At 43.4% G+C, this 16837-nt stretch overlaps 1 protein-coding gene and 1 pseudogene across 1 annotated transcript in view; both read left to right on the forward strand.

Moving 5' to 3' along the window:
- The window catches only part of LOC147723043 (poly(rC)-binding protein 3-like), a 2582273-nt gene that overhangs the window by 864586 nt on the left and 1700850 nt on the right, over positions 1–16837 (forward strand). The window lies entirely within an intron of this gene.
- Positions 3861–4333, forward strand: LOC147723044 (ubiquitin-conjugating enzyme E2 N pseudogene; annotated as a pseudogene).

Raw genomic sequence — 16837 nt, forward strand, 5'->3', positions numbered from 1 at the left:
CTGCCCTGTTTCCATGATGCACTGGGCCAGGGACAGACTAATTTGCATGTAGCCAGGTTCTGAGCTGGGATGGTGCAGTGAGCTAAAAAAAGGTGAAGGATCAAGCCCTGATCTGTTGACTGGGTACGAGTGTTCTGTTAATTCAGATACTCTGTCCATCACCACCCCCTTTTCTGAATCATTTTGTCCACCATAAGCGTGGAAGGGTATACTCAGATGTGAGTCCCTTGCTCACTGCACCATCAGGATTCAAGCAAGCCGGGCCGCAGACGGCTGTAATGCCAGAAACCGGTCCCTGGAAGCTTGTTTCCTTTCCAGTATAAGAATTGGCTTGGTAGTTTGGTCTGCCCTGTTCCCATGATGCACTGGGCCAGGGATAGACTAATTTGCATGTAGCCAGGTTCTGAGCTGGGATGGTGCAGTGAGCTAAAAAACGGTGATGGATCAAGCCCTGATCTGTTGACTTGGTACGAGTGTTCTGTTTAATTCAGATATTCTGTCCATCACCACCCCCTTTTCTGAATCGTTTTGTCAACCATAAGCTTGGAAGGGTATACTCAGATGTGAGTCCCTTGCTCACTGCACCATCAGGATTCAAGCAAGCCGGGCCGAAGACGGCTGTAATGCCAGAAACCGGTCCCTGGAAGCTTGTTTCCTTTCCAGTATAAGAATTGGCTTGGTAGTTTGGTCTGCCCTGTTCCCATGATGCACTGGGCAAGGGACAGACTAATTTGCATGTAGCCAGGTTCTGAGCTGGGATGGTGCAGTGAGCTAAAAAACGGTGATGGATCAAGCCCTGATCTGTTGACTGATTATGAATGTTCTGTTTAATTCAGATACTCTGTCCATCACCACCTCCTTTTCTGAATAGTTTTGTCCACCACAAGCGTGGAAGGGTATACTCAGATGTGAGTCCCTTGCTCACTGCACCATCAGGATTCAAGCAAGCCGGGCCGAAGACGGCTGTAATGCCAGAAACCGGTCCCTGGAAGCTTGTTTCCTTTCCAGTATAAGAATTGGCTTGGTAGTTTGGTCTGCCTTGTTCCCATGATGCTCTGGGCCAGGGACAGACTAATTTGCATGTAGCCAGGTTCTGAGCTGGGATGGTGCAGTGAGCTAAAAAACGGTAATGGATCAAGCCCTGATCTGTTGACTGGGTACGAGTGTTCTGATTAATTCAGATACTCTGTCCATCACCACCCCCTTTTCTGAATCGTTTTGTCCACCATAAGCGTGGAAGGGTATACTCAGATGTGAGTCCCTTGCTCACTGCACCATCAGGATTCAAGCAAGCCGGGCCGAAGACGGCTGTAATGCCAGACACCGGTCCCCGGAAGCTTATTTCCTTTCCAGTATAAGAATTGGCTTGGTAGTTTGGTCTGCCCTGTTCCGATGATGCACTGGGCCAGGGACAGACTAATTTGCATGTAGCCAGGTTCTGAGCTGGGATGGTGCAGTGAGCTAAAAAACGTGATGGATCAAGCCCTGATCTGTTGGCTGGGTACGAGTGTTCTGTTTAATTCAGATACTCTGTCCATCACCACCCCCTTTTCTGAATCGTTTTGTCCACCATAAGCGTGGAAGGGTATACTCAGATGTGAGTCCCTTGCTCACTGCACCATCAGGATTCAAGCAAGCCGGGCCGAAGACGGCTGTAATGCCAGAAACCGGTCCCCGGAAGCTTGTTTCCTTTCCAGTGTAAGAATTGGCTTGTTAGTTTGGTCTGCCCTGTTCCCATGATGCACTGGGCCAGGGACAGACTAATTTGCATGTAGCCAGGTTCTGAGCTGGGATGGTGCAGTGAGCTAAAAAACGGTGATGGGTCAAGCCCTGATCTGTTGACTGGGTACGAGTGTTCTGTTTAATTCAGATACTCTGTCCATCACCACCCCCTTTTCTGAATCGTTTTGTCCACCATAAGCGTGGAAGGGTATACTCAGATGTGAGTCCCTTGCTCACTGCACCATCAGGATTCAAGCAAGCCGGGCCGAAGACGGCTGTAATGCCAGAAACCGGTCCCCGGAAGCTTGTTTCCTTTCCACTATAAGAATTGGCTTGGTAGTTTGGTCTGCCCTGTTCCCATGATGCATTGGGCCAGGGACAGACTAATTTGCATGTAGCCAGGTTCTGAGCTGGGATGGTGTAGTGAGCTAAAAAACGGTGATGGATCAAGCCCTGATCTGTTGACTGGGTACGAGTGTTCTGTTTAATTCAGATACTCTGTCCATCACCACCCCTTTTTCTGAATAATTTTTAAAATACAACAATATTCCCTAAAAATCACTACTGTAACGAAAATGCTTTTACTAAACTGTTTACAGGAGATGTCCCAGGACTGAATCTAGGATCCAGTCCTGTGGTTAGAAAAGTAATCCATAAAGTAACTAATTGCATTTAACTAGAAATTCACATTGAGCTCAATGTTGCATTGTGTTTGAAATTCTGTTGCCCATTGCAACAACTGTAACTACTGAACTTAAAAGTCTATTGCCTATTTGCAAAGTATTTAAACTAAAGTCATTCATTCTGAGAAAGTATATTTTGTAATGTAATGTATATTGTAATTATAATCTAATTTACAAAATAAAATATCTAAAAATAAGTAGTTTAAAAAATGTAGTAAATCAGTAAAAAAAATATATATATATAACAATTACTACATTTAAATATTGTCATTTACAAAACCTTTGAAATTCACTGAGAAAACCATAGGTTTCAGACATGTTACAGTTAGGAATTAGCATTTAAAAATACTTTGAAATTCACTGAAAAAACCATAGGTTTCAGACATGTGATAGTTAGGAACTAGCATTTAAAAAACATTAGAAATTCACTGAAAAAAACCATAGGTTTTAGGGGTATTATAGTTAGCTGGCCATTTCACTCGTACAAAACCATTGAAATTCCTCCGTTATAGTTATTTGTACTAACTATAACTCGTGCACCCGCAATCCACTGCTTATGATGTCACATATTACATCATTCATGACATCACTGATGACATCTCAAATGACATCACTGATGACATCACTGATGACATCACTGATGACATCATGCACCTGACAATCTGATACATCTCATCATACACTAGTATAACCTTTTGACACTCATTATAAAATATGGAGTACCATATTTCAAACCATCGACACACCAATACAAGTTTCTAAAAACCCTCTCAGTGATTCCTACATCTAAACACACATCTAAACACTTACCTATAGATTCACTCATACATGCTAACAAATATCAATAGAGCACTATTAAATATACTTATGCACCTATATCAACATTACACACTAACAAACATCCTATTCACTTATGCAGTCATCCTACTCATTTATGCAAACAATTGATCATACTTACTTTTACTCAGCTACACGCTTATACAAACACCACTTTATTTATTCATATAGATTGTAACTCATGCTTAGCGTGTTATAAAATCACTATTACAAGTGCACAGTTTTCCATACAGTCACTCAGACAATCACTGAGTCTTATGTATACGTATTTATATACAACAACTGTCACACACACTGCCTTTTATATTTCTACTTTGTTGGACATGCATCATTGAGAAAAATATTTACTCAGCAACACACCCATAAAGAGATTCACTCACCCAAACAACTGTTTTCACATGCAGTCTTAACCTCAGATATATACTAAATCAACTATTTATACATCTTTGGACAGTCACACACCTCCCACCCAACCACACACACATTCACTCTCTCATGCAAATACTCACTTAACTAATTAAAAAATAATGTAGACTTTCAAATAGCTAGTAACCAACTTATGCAGTAGTTTACACAACAAGAAACAGAGTGATGGCCGGAGTTCTGTATTGAGACAAGATGGCAGGGCTGCCCCTCAGGATCACCAAGGAAACCCAGCGCTTACTGGCCGAGCCTGTTCCTGGAATGAAGGCAGAAACAGATCAATGCAATGCATGGTATTTTCATGTGGTCATTGCAGGTCCACAAGATTCCCCATTTGAAGGAGGGGCATTTATGCTTAAATGATTCCTTCCAGAAGAATATCCAATGGCAGCCCCTAAAGTATGTTTCATGACCAAAATATATCCCCCTAATGTACACAAATTGGGAAGAATCTGTTTAGATACTTTAAAAGATAAATGGTCTCCTGCTCTACAGATCCGCACAGTACTGCTATCAATTCAGGCTTTGTTACGTGACCCCAATCCAGATGATCCATTAGCAAACGATCATTAGCAAACGATGTAGCTGAGCAGTGGAAGACCTGTGAAGCACAAGCCTTAGAAACGGCCAGAGCGTGGACTAGGCTATATGCCACGAATAACCTATAATTTCAACATGACCATCAAGTGTGCATCACTTTTCCTGTTCTGCCAAGACCTCTTCCTTTTTTTCGTTTGCATTTAATGGACACAGTCTTAGACAACATTACAGAATAAGAAAGAAGCCCAGACATCATCAGTCATTTTATGATTAAATGCACATAAGCAAATCTGTATTGTCCTGATTCACTGTTGTAAAGCATGAGCAGAGGCTGAGTATATCATCTCTTATTAATGTGTCAAGGATCGTATCCTGTCTCTGCTTTCATTTGTCTCTCGTGCCAGTCCCCGGGGCGTGTAGGGGGGCTCAAGCCCCCCCACACAGGTCTATTATTTTAAAAAACAAAAGCCCCGGGGTGGAGGCCCCCAGTGCAGCAGGGGGCCCATGTGCCCCGCTAAATAATTAATAAAAGCCCCAGGGGGTGGCAGGACCCAGGGCTTGGAGGGCCTCCAAAGCCCCCCCACAGATTATAAAAAAGCAAAGCCCCGGGGGTGGTGTGGTGGTCCCCGGGGCTGCGGGTAGGCCATGAGCCCTCCGCAAATATTTAATGAATGCCCCGGCGGTCCCTGGGGGGCAAAAACTTGGCCCCCGCAATTTTAATTTTTCACTGCCCCCCCGGACTTGGCCTACCTGGGGGCTAAATAATACCTAAGCGCGGGAGACGATGCTTCTTTTTTTTTATTTACGCAGCAGGATTCATGGATCCTCCGCGGATTTTGCCAATTTTTTTTTAATGCTGTTTTTGGCCCTGGGGGGTCCTTCTGGGACCCCCATGAGCAGGCCTAGGGGGTCAGGGGAGTTTCTACCCTGCCCCCTTTTCTTGTTTTATGCCTTTGTTTCCCTGTTTTCTTGTGCCTCGGTTACCGAGAACCATAGTTGTAGGGTCCCAACAGATATCAAAGATACATTTCAAGAAGTCGGTAGAATCCTTTAAATAAGATGGGAGTGTTCTGACAATAGGATTCAAAAAGTAATCTATGTATCTCGAGGCTTTCTCGAATAGACTGCCACATGATGAAATAATGGGCCTCCCTGGTGGACTAGTGGAGTTTTTGTGGATTTTCGGTAACATGTAGAAGACTGGAATCACAGGATTGTCTTGTTTGATGTATTTGTGTTCATCCCAGCTGAGCAAACCTGTTTCCTTCCAGTGATCCAGTCTTCCATAAAACTCCACAATTACATTTTCATATTCCCTGGGGATTATTCTCTTATAGCAGCTATTGTCAGATAATTGACCCATTGCTTCTTTCTTGTATTGTTCTTTTCCCCAGAGAACTATGTTCCCTCCTTTATCCGAAGGTTTCACTAGGAGGCCATCTTCCATCTGTAGTTTCTTTAATGTTTTGTGGAAAAGAGCTTTCCTAGGATTCATTTTATATTTCTTTTGATTTTCTTGGAAATATACATTTTTAAGATCTTTAGTTACATTTTCGCCAAACATATATATATGCAGACAAAGTTCCTGGCATATATATATATATATACATACATATATCCACAGACTCCTCCAGTAAAGAAGAGCATGAGGCCTCTTTAAGGGAAATCCAGGTAAATCTTCATTTGGACAAATTTGGGCATGATGCATTTTGGCTGTGAAGCCTTCGCCGGATGCCACAATTCAACAGGATGCTGCTCTACCTACTCCTTTGAACGTCCTGCTCCACTCCCATTGGTCGGAGTGTGCCTTGCCCCTGATCACATGACCGTGTGCTGCCTGTAAAACGATGTAAACTACAGTACCCATAAGGCATCTTGTTCGGGTAAGTATTACGAGTGGGGAAGCAGGCATGATGTTTCAGTCAAGGTGCAGAGTGGACGATTGGAAGCGCCTGGGATGGTTTTCAGTCTAAAAGGCTCCCCTGGGTCCCCTATTTCGTTCGTGCCCCGCGTGCAGGTGTCCACCAGGCTGTGAGTCACTGTACAATGAGAATGACTCCACGTGAAGTCACGCGCTGCGCCTGGCAGCAGCCACTGGCTTAGCGAGATCTGGAGGCGGGCTGGAGTAATCCGATCCCTCGGAACAAACAGAATGCTGCAAACAGCTGATGCCATTGTACTCCAGCCTACTTAAAGAATAGGGGCCCCATCAGCGCCTCTGGCCGACGCAAAACATATCCACAGACTCCTCCAGTAAAGAAGAGCATTTTTTATATATATATATATATATATATATATATATATATATATATATATATATATATATATATATCCAAACGGGTCCTCACCAAGGCACTCAGAGCAACGTTCAGCCACGCTACCTTGAAGAAAAACAGCAGGACCAGGTATTCCGTGAGTTGATATTTTTTATTTGGCAACAAACGGCAGCATATATATATATATATATATATATATATATATATACGTTTACACTTGCCCGTGGAATACATTTTTGTGGTAAAGGCATTCTCTGTGGTAAAGCCATGTCCTTTTTAAAAAGAATTGTTATAAAACACTTTTGTTGTAATCGCATTTTTGTTGTAAAGCCATTCATTGTAATGGCACTCATTGCTCCAACATACACCCCCCCCGTCCTCAGTCAGTACTCCAGAAGGAACATTTTTTGAAGGCACAATTTTTAGTGTTACAGAAAAGCAGCACCTCTAACGCCAATTGCAAGGGTACCAGGCTTGGGGCACCACTTTGGGGATTAGGACTCACCCCAGAAGAGGTCAATTGAAGGATTCAAGGCCTCTAGACTTTGCTAAGTGTCTGCAACACACACAGGAGACCAGCCAACTAGCATTTGGAGTCCCTTTTGGTGGTCATGGGTTAAAGGTGATGGTCCAGTTCTTCTTTAAGCAGCAAGACAGTCCTTGAAGCAGCAGGGCAGTCCTTCAGGGGTTGAGACAGTCCTTTTAAAGTCTTCCACAGATGCAGGAGTGTACTGAAGAGGTGTTATGAGGGTCCATTATTAATACCTTCTCGAAAGGTCTTCCCTCCCCCTGTCAAGGCTCCAAGAAATGTGTGGTGAAAAAGGCTGGTGTCAGAGTCCGTAGTGTGTGCTGGAGTCAAGCCCTTTGAAGTGTAAGTGGGGGAAGGGAAAAGTTCCTCCCTCAGCCATCCTGGCAGAGTGGTGCATCCTGCTTGTACCTATTCCCTTTTGAGTCTGTGTCTGGAAGGAATATACAAATTCCACCATTAGGGCCATTCACTGTCATGTGACCCAGGACACTGGTAGAAGGCACAAATGGTTAGGAAAAGAAAAAGGCCAACTTTCTAAAAGTGGCATTTTCAGAATTGTGACTTAAAATCTGACTTTAGCATTAAAGTAGATTTTAACATGCAATTCAATTGAGTCTACACATGACATCCCTACAACCTTCCAATCAAACGGTAGCACTTATTAAATGTAGTAAGGTAACCCAGACCTCCCAGGAATTTTCCTACTATTACCCTGGAATTGCCCTTGCTGTCTCTGGTCTAATGGCCCTGAATGCAACAGCAATAACATAAAGGTAATACAGCTCTTAGACAGTACCTACTTGGTTATGTTGCTTGCCAGTGGTTTATTTATTTAAAAAGTTTTGTATAGCGCGAACAAGCCCCCGAAGGGTATCAGAGCACTTTACAATAGTGGAAGGGGAGAGCTAGTTAAAGAGGGGACATTGTAGAGGAAGTAAGAGAGGATACCATAATGAGCTAATAAAAATGTACAAGGATGTGCCCAAAAATTACTTTGTATGGTAAAATAGATAATACTGTGTATTACAGTTGTTAGGCCATAAAGAAAAGCATGTAGTAAACAGATGACCAATGGTCATTTAAGGCAGGAACCTGTTCATTAGGATTGCTTTTACTTCATGTTTGAAAGCAGTCGTGTAGGGAATTCTGCGGATTTCTGGAGGGAGCGAGTTCCAGCTCTTCGGTGCCAAGCCAGAGAAGGCTCGGAGCCTTGTTCTCTTTTTGCGAAAGGTCTGAGGTTTCAGTAGAAGAGAATTTTCATTTCTTGATGGTCTGCCCCAACCTGATAGTTCTAGTTTTTCAGCCAGGTAACTAGGGTGTTTGAAGTGAAGGGCTTTGTGCATCAGACAGGCAATCTTTAGTTATATTCTTGCTTTGGAGGGTAACCACTTTAGAGATCTTCGGGCTCGGGAGATATGATCAGTTCTTTTTGAATCAGTAATCAGTCTGGCATCTGCATTCAACAAAGCCCTGAGTGGGGCCAAGGTGTTTTTGGGGAGGCCACACTGTGTCACGCTCCCATAGTATAGTCTCGGCAGGACAAACGCTTGAACCTCCTGCTTGACGTCCTCTTGAGGGAGGAATTGTTTTAGATTTCTAAGAAGCCTCATTTGGTAGTTTGTGCCCTTACACATCTTACTAATGTTTTTCTTCATGTTCAGGTGCGAGTCTAGGGTGATTCCAAGAGATTTAGCTGAGTCGATGATAAGAGGGGAGCAGTTGAAGGTAGTGAGGTGCTTCATCCAGAGGTCAATCTTGGGGTTGTGCTTGAAAGAATTTTGTTTTGGCGGTGTTGAGCAGGAGATTGTTCTCAGTTAGTCAGTTTTGGGTAATCATCAAGGAGGAATTGAGTGAGATGAGGTCTTAAGAAGAATTGATTTTCAGGTAAAGTTGCGTGTCATCCGCATACATATGAAAAAGAATGTTCATGGATTTAAGAGCTTTCGCTAGCAGTTCCAGGGAAAGATTACACAGTATGGGAGAGAGTGCAGACCCTTGCGGGACCCCCATTGAGACTGTAGATGGTTGGGATAGTGTATGGTTCCTCAAAACTCTTTGGGATCTATTGTGAAGGAAGGAGGAGAACAATTACAGTACCCAACTGGAAAGGTCTATCCTGTGTTGCAGAATGGCTAAGAGGATATTGTGATAAATCATGTCAAATGCAGAAGAAAGATCAAGGAGGATTAGGAGGCAGGATTCATTAGGGCCTAACATTTTTAGGATGTCATCCATGATGTGAAGGAGCTCAGATTCAGTCCTATTACCACTCCTAAACCCATATTGATGTTGACCCAAGAGATTTAAAGTCTCAATGTGCAAGCAGAGTTGTGATTGAACACATTTTTCGAGGAGCTTAGTCAGAGTAGGGATGTTGGAGATGGGACAAACGTTGTTGAGGTGAGATCTGTCCGCATCAGGTTTTTTGAGAATGAGTGAAACCTGAGCTGCTTTTAGACATTCTGGGATCTTGCCTTGAGACAAGGAGGTGTTGAGAATATTTGTCCAAAGGGGGATAAGGCCAACCATGATTTCTTTGAAGATAAACAGAGGCAATGGGGCTCAGAAGTGATTAGAGGGGTTATTGTTCAGAATCATTGTTTTAGATGTTGTTTTCACTGAGAGGAGAAAATGAGCTCCAGGTGGCCATGTTCTTGGTGCTAATACTAAGTGGCTTTAGATTCTCTGAGAGGACAGGATCCGTCACACTCTCAGATGATGTAAGCGGGGCCCTCTTAGATCCAAGATCAAGACTGATGAGGTTAGTTGTTTCCATAAAGAAGATAGCCAGATCGTTCCATGAAGGTGAATTGTCTGTTGATTCAAAGTGATTGGGTGCTATTGCTGACTGCTGTTTTACAATTTCAAAAAGTTTTTAGGGCAATTTGAGACTTGAGTAAGTTGGACTCTGAAATAATTGGCCTTAGTCATCTAGATATTTTTATTGTAAGAACTGCTAACCGACCTAAGGAATTTTAGATGATAAGCGGAAGGTTTGGATCTCCATAGAAGTTCATCAGCCCTTAGGTTGTGGCGTTCAGAGTTTAGGTTGTTGTTGAACCAGGATTTGGAGATTTTTGATGGGTAGGTTTTTTTTGTGTAGAGGAGCTATTGAATCCATGATTCCAGAGATAGTGGAGTTATAGAAGTCAGTGAGACCATGTGCATCAGTCATGTCAGTTTAAAAAGGCAAGGCATTTTCACATTTGCTAGAAAGACAATCCTTGTTAATATTTCTGAGGTCTCTTTTCCACTGTTTAATTTACTTTGGTTGGACCATTTTCCGTATCACCTCCTTATTGATAAAGAAGAAGATGCTGTAATGGTTGACACAGTCACTTATTTATGGAGCCGGGAACTCCTACTGCCATTAGCAAATCTTATCCGGACTGGACTTCACCAATGGCTTAGGCTATTTATCACTGTCTAAATCTAGTGCTGTGCATCGCAGAACCATCACTGCACTTGGCCCAGTCTTTCATTGGTGACAACGTTTCTCGGCCAAGCTACTAGGTTCTGGGGTGGACTGTGGCCCTGTACAGCAGTACCCGCATGTGTGCACTGCAGCTTGTAATGGCATGTGATTTGTGCCCTGCCCTGATGTGAAGTGGTACTCTAACATGGGTCAGCCAGATTCCCTGCCAGAAGTGGGCACAAAGAAAAATAAGGCAACCAAATTATTTGACAAACCTGAGATAATACAAAAACAATGGTTTCCTCATACTTTAAATGATTTTAATTTAGGACCAAGCAAGATGTACTCCTTAGGAGGCAACTCAATTGTGTATGAAAATTATTAATTGAAGACCATATTACAATTCATGCGAGCCACTTGTCTGAAATCGATGTTTTGTTCCCAGTATAATAATCATACATGTATCAACAGGACAAGAGCTAATGTATTGCATCCAAAGATCCATCTAAAATATGAGATTAAAAAGGTAGCTTAACATGATTTACCAATGAAAAGCTCTGTAATGTATCTGCAGGAGAACTCCAGCTAAGTCACTCAAGGAAAGTGATTTCTTAGAACAAGGGAAGTTTTAGGGTTAGACAATGAGTAATTTGTCACATTGAAAACTGGTACGTTAGATGTCTTCTTGAGGGGGGGTGCTCACGATTGGTAATACTGGTTCCTCTTTTGTCTCTCTCCTGTGGAGCAATGGCCCCTGAACCTTGTCCATGTATGCCCCTGACTCAGCTGCAGGATCCTTCCTAAACAAGTATGGCTGGAAGAGGGTGTTGGTGGAGCTCTGGTGCAAGATTCAGGATTTTTCAAATTATCTGGATTTTCTACCTCCGCTGAATAGGGTTGTAGAGTCGATCAGCGCTGATATTCTGGTGGCAGTATCACTTTCACTTTGATAACTTTATTTCGGTCAAAGACAATAAAAGTGCAATAAAATATGTACAAGCACAATATTAAAATATAGATACTTCAGAGTTAAAAAGTTATTAAACAATGGTTATCAAAGGAGTAGTAAGCGTAAAAGCAGTAGTCCATTATTCCTTGCGGATAAATGCAGTTCTTCTCCGCCACATGCCGAATAGAAACCGGGAAACGGCAAAAACAATGAGAGGGGCAGTGTCATAAGTTAGGACTCTACAAGCATGTACACAGTGTCTAAAACCCAAGTTTTTGCATAATGGGTTAATCCAGCACTTCCGAATTTCACGGTATGCTGGGCAAAAAAAAGAGGATATGTATGATATCTTCCCTGGCGTGATTACAGGCAGGGCAGTTAGACTTCATCGTTTTTGCCCATCTGGATATAAATGCCCCAACCGGTAAGGAGCCGTGCCTCAATTCAAAGTCACGGATTGAGCATCGTGTCATACGCCGATGACACGCAGCTGGCTATCTCCCTATCACGTGCACCCGGTCTTGCGATGGACAGTTTCAGGAACTGCATGCAAGAACTTGCAGCCTGGATGTCCACCAACTGCCTTAAGTTAAACGGCAACAAGACCGAGGTGCTCGTTGTGGGGAGGAACCCATCTGTTTGGTCATCGGCGTGGTGGCCTCCATGTCTGGATGAAGCTCCCATACCCCGCCAGGGAGTAAAAAACCTAGGCGTATGGCTCGACGCTGACCTATCTTTTGGACCCCAAATAGACCGAGTTGCAGGCGTCTGTTTTGGTATCCTAAAAACCATAAGGAAGGTTCTTGACCTCCTTCCTATGTCAGCACGGAAAACACTGGTACACGCCCTTTTGACATCACGCCTAGACTACGGCAACCTACTTTACCTGGGTACCACCTGCAAAGCCATGAATCGCCTTCAGGTAATACAGAACGCGGCAGCCCGTCTCATCCTAAAAATCCCTAAACGATCAGACACCAAAGCCGCTCTCAAAACCCTCCACTGGTTGCCAGTAAGAAGCAGAGTGGAATTCAAAGCCCTCTGTACATGCCACCGCATCCTGGCTAAGAAATCCCCTATTCCACTCCAGAACTTAGTGACAAGGTATACACCTGCACGCGAGCTGCGCTCCTCATATGAGGGCCTACTTAAGGTTCCTAGGGTCAAAAGAGCCCGTATGGGCGGACGCTCCTTCCGCTATCTGGCAGCGAAAAGCTGGAATTCCCTCCCTCTCCATCTCCGTCTGGATCCATTCGAATCCAGCTTCCGCAAGAACCTAAAAACACACCTGTTCTCCAGATAACGGATCACTGGTCTCCACCTCGTTCAGAGTTCTTCAGTTGCAGCGCGGGGACACGCTTTGGCGTAACCAAGCGCTTTATAAGCTACCCTTATTATTATTATTAATTTTCTTGCCAGTGGAGGCTGCACCAGGTCCAAGAACGCCTCCATCCTGTATTCAACTTTTGTTAAGAGGAACTCAGTGGACAATCTGCCCAGGGAAGTAGAACAGTGTAGCAGTTTGAGGTTATGCGATTTTACAGCTGCCACCAGTACACAGTATCACTCTGCATGTAGGGATAAATCTTTTCTTTTTAAAAGCAGGCACCTGTTATCACTATTCATGGCATTATTGAATTTGCATGGACTCATAATTAGTTGGGAATCAAGGATTTTCAGCCCTAGCTCTGAGATTTCTTTTTCCTCTCATTAACGTGCTAAACGGTAATGTCACTCCCTAACTTAGCAAGTACTGTGAGAAAGTAATAGCTGGGTGGTGCAAATTATGTTGGATTTTTAGGTCCGCCGATAAAGATAGCTGGCTCGATGAGAAACTGTAATCCAAGAGGGATGACTCCATATGTTACATATTCATTCAACATCTCGTCATGCAGGTGAATATGAACAAGAGTTTTTCTTACATTTCTCTTTTTTATCAAGGTCCATTTGGTTAGGGGATGAGGTGTCAGAACTTCTAGAGCTGAATAATGTTTCGCCGCTGAGAATTTTGGCTATGTGGTATTCAATATATTTCAGAGCATCCTTATCTGCCACACTACATATGACCTTCTTATGATGATTGGAGCCATCAAGGATTTCTGAGTGTTTTTATTGAAAATAAGACAGCATTAGACAATATATTGAAGAAAAATCCCTTATATCCCACCAGATGTGCGAAAAGCGGAAAGAAAAATAGGACAACCCAGTTGAGTAAAGAACATGGGTTATTACAGCATAGATAAGAACCACGGCTCCACCATACATGAAAGGATTCAAGTTCAGTGACAAGCAAATGGCAAAAAGCACACAGGATAAGTTTAACACTACATTATGTACAATGAAAACAAATTATCAGGGCAGAAATGTGACGTCATAGAGGACCATACAGTGAAAAAGTGCACATTGCCGGTATACTTTTGAAAAGACACTAAACTCAGAAGAAATAATACAAGTTGTGGTATTGTGTGGCTCTCATCACTAGGGTCTAAATTAAAATCCATGCCAACGGCTTCTTTTGTCGATGTCTCAACCTCTGTGTATTAATCATGGGGCCTACACCAGTACAGGAGCCAATTTCTTGCATGTGAGGGTCCATTTAAAGAACTGAGATTTAAAAAAAATGGGGCTTGATCTGATTTAATAATAAAACTCTCTGTGCTCCAAATAAGTGTGAAAAAAGTAAAAACATATACGTCTGTCTGGATTAACCCTGCTGCTGCAAAATTATAAAATATTTTATTTATTTAATTATGTTTAGCACAATATGTTTAAAAATAGGATCATCCTACTAAAGAACTCAATGTGCTGAATAAGAAAAGAAATGGAATCTGTGAATTAATCTAGATCTTGGTAATTACACTGGGTGGCATCCCATTACATCATTTCATTTAGATATTCCGTGCCATTGAAGAGAGCCGTACGCAAATCAGCTGGAATCCACTTCGGAAGGAGCAATTCAGGCCAAAGTTCTGGACAACATTCTTTCTAACCTCCACAAAGTAACCACTGACTGGTTTCGGCTTTATTGGGCATTAACTTTAGCACTGCTTGGATCTTACGGCACGGTGCCCACATTTGAACATGTACCTCCCTACTGAGCGAGACTAATGTAGCACAAAGGTGAAGAATGGGAAGGTTACAATAATTTCATATGCTACTGCTGTGCATAGTCAGCAGATTAAAATGATGCTTTAAAATGCACTAAATGACCATATTATTCCAAAATGTCTGGCGAGATTGAAATCCGCCAGTGGCCCTTTTGGCATGATCTTTACGTGTCCTGGAATTCAATGCAGATACCACGACCAACCACTTTCAAGCAATATGTGCTGCCATTGACTGAACATTAGGGATTTTACCTGACAAAGAGTGTTTTTGCACCTTTTTGAATAATTGTGTCACCCATGTCGGGTGTTACTTTCGACAGACCCAGAAAGAACGCAGCGCCTGGATACCCTCGCGGGTGATTAGCCACGCTCTTCAAATCCAAATTGATTGATTGATTAACTAGAAGCCCACAACTGAAGCCTCTATGATAAAATATTTTTTAAAAACTTCACATACACACCCTGGGTCTCTCCATCCCATCCGAACCAAAAATGTGCATGAGGATTAGTGAGGGCACCAGCAATTTGGGTGGCTTCTGTGCAGGCTGTTGGTATTCTTGAGGCTGAAAGGAGGCGCTGCTCCCCCCATGCTCGTGACGGACCCATTCCGTCATGAGTCACGGTTGGGCTGTGTGGATGACGGAATGGTTCCATCACGACCACGCCCGCGATTGGAATGTCCAGCACAGGGCTGGAATTTCTGCCGCACACAAGCAGTTAACTCCTGTACTTCCCACACATTGCCCTTCTCCGAGCCAGCAGAACGTCTGAAGCTTTTAAGGCGTTAATTGTGGGAGAACTGGACACCCTCTGACGTCATGGGGTAAGATTAAACTGTGCGCGAGGTTTCATCCACTACCTCTGGCATCAGGGCCGGACTGGGAACCAAAACCGGCACTGGCAAAGTGCTCGGCCGGCTCCCTCCCCCTCGGGTGGTTGGGGGTGCCGCCGAGCTCTTTGCCAGGGCCGGTTTTCGGGCGATTTTGTTACAGGGCCGAATTTGCAGCTATGCTGCAAAAATGGCCCCAGGGGCCCAACACCGGCCCCCGCCCGTGCGGCCCACCGGGGGATTGCCCGGTGCCCGCTACGGCCAGTCCAGCCCTGTCTGGCATTTCGGTGAATTGACGTCTGTGATAAGTCAGCATTCGTAGAACACTGTGTCATTCAACTTACTATGTCACTCATTTCATGCTAATGTGCATTCCAAAACCTAATTTTGACAGGCTGGACTGCGGCTTTAGTGCATTCTTGTGTACAGTTAGCAATAAAGATGATTATATTCTCATGAAAGGGAAATTGAGATCAGTAAACGGCAGGTCTGCAAAATTACCGAGGTGCCATTATTTCAGCAGTAAACACAGGAAGGCGGCCGTGCTTGTCTATTTTCTGGCGTTGTTTGTCACTCGTCGAATGGTCCATTTAGACATTACAATAATGCAATATTGTTTTCTTTCATGTTAATGGCTTATATTTTATCTCCAGTGGAAGATGAAACAGGAGCTTATGCAAACGCTGAAGGCGAGTTTTAAACAGGAAATTGTTATTATTACCTTTCTGTATGTTTTCAATGCCCCATAGGCAAGAAAAGGTCTTTTCAAATATACATTTGTACAGCCGATTTGTTAATCACATATGTACATAGGAAGACTTAACCAAAGTAATGTATTTTAATTGCTTACATTTCTGGCAAAAATACCTAATTTAAATCTTTCAAAGTTCATCTAATGTAATACACTTTTGGGAGACTAAGGCCTGCAGATAACTGTAGAGCAAACTATCCTAGAAAACTGTGGGGCACATTTACAAGGGGATATCGTCACTTTTAGCGATGTTCTTTTGGCACAGTGCTCTTTTCCATATTTACTTTTTGTGGCTTAACGCCACCTTGTAAATAAGGACCCTTTACAATCATCACTTAGGGGCCTCTTACGATCTCTGTCGGAGGCTTTCAGACAGAGATCGTCAGTTTCAATTCCAACCTGATAACAATTTCTGCCGTCGGAATTGAAACCAACGGTCATTCCGATGGGCTCAAGGTGCCCATCGGCCGTCAGAGGCCGGCCCATAATCCCAATGGACGGCGTTTCCTCTGTTGGGATTTGGATGCTCAGTTTCCGACAGGCTTTCCATGCTGAGATTTCCGACATGGAAAGCCTGTCAGAAAGTGAGTTTGGGGACCCTTAGCAGGGTTCCCTTCTCTTTGTGGCCTCTGGTTGGGGTGGTGCTCCCCTGTTGATCCTTGCACCGTGTGGCAGGCACCCTGCAGTGCCTGCCATGTGGTGCAGGAATGAACACAACCTCCCATTTCCCTATGGGAGCTTGTGCTATGGCCGATTTTTGGTTTGAGTGCAAGAAG

Source organism: Lissotriton vulgaris, chromosome 4_1, assembly GCF_964263255.1.
Source record: "Lissotriton vulgaris chromosome 4_1, aLisVul1.2, whole genome shotgun sequence".
Taxonomy (NCBI): Eukaryota; Metazoa; Chordata; class Amphibia; order Caudata; family Salamandridae; genus Lissotriton; species Lissotriton vulgaris.